The 511-nt window shown below is 32.1% G+C and overlaps 1 long non-coding RNA gene across 1 annotated transcript in view; it reads right to left on the bottom strand.

The window, feature by feature from the left end:
• The window catches only part of LOC113341240, a 992-nt gene extending 489 nt beyond the window's left edge, over positions 1–503 (bottom strand). Inside the window, exon 1 of the long non-coding RNA XR_003355840.1 lies at positions 85–503. This is a non-coding gene — a long non-coding RNA (uncharacterized LOC113341240). The remainder of the gene's footprint in view (positions 1–84) is intronic.
• Positions 504–511: the final 8 nt, after the last annotated feature.

A 511-nucleotide genomic window follows, 5' to 3' on the forward strand; every position in this document is an offset into this window, starting at 1 on the left:
AAAAGCACGAATTTGATAGAAATGAATCAACTTTATTTATTGCAAGAAATCAAAAAATTAGGGTTTTCAATTTGGGTTGCTTACCCTGATGGCTGCTTTGTAGATGTATTACTTCGAATAAAACATAACACAAATAAATCCAATGATAATAACCAGAACATCTTCTCTGATTTTTGTGGTACTCTTCTCCGATATACTACTGATGTTGAAATAAAAGGGGGTTCCATTTACGAAATAGAAGAATAGTTGATTAGAACCCTAACAGATAAAGGCAAAAAAATGGATTTAAGAATGGTTCACAATTGAATTTGATGTTACAATTCTAAGAAATTGGTTACAGAAATGGTTCTGTTTCTGTTTCCAGAAAACGAAAAAATTAATAGAAGACATCAATAAGAACGAGGTGGAGTAAAGGGCTTGTTTAATGACGATGCACATAATTTAGAAGATAGGGTTTTAGTTGTGTAGGTGATAAAGAAACTTTGGTAGAGGAGATGAAGAAAGGGTTTGG

The sequence above is a fragment of the Papaver somniferum genome, unplaced genomic scaffold (assembly GCF_003573695.1).
Source record: "Papaver somniferum cultivar HN1 unplaced genomic scaffold, ASM357369v1 unplaced-scaffold_26872, whole genome shotgun sequence".
NCBI classification, from domain to species: domain Eukaryota; kingdom Viridiplantae; phylum Streptophyta; class Magnoliopsida; order Ranunculales; family Papaveraceae; genus Papaver; species Papaver somniferum.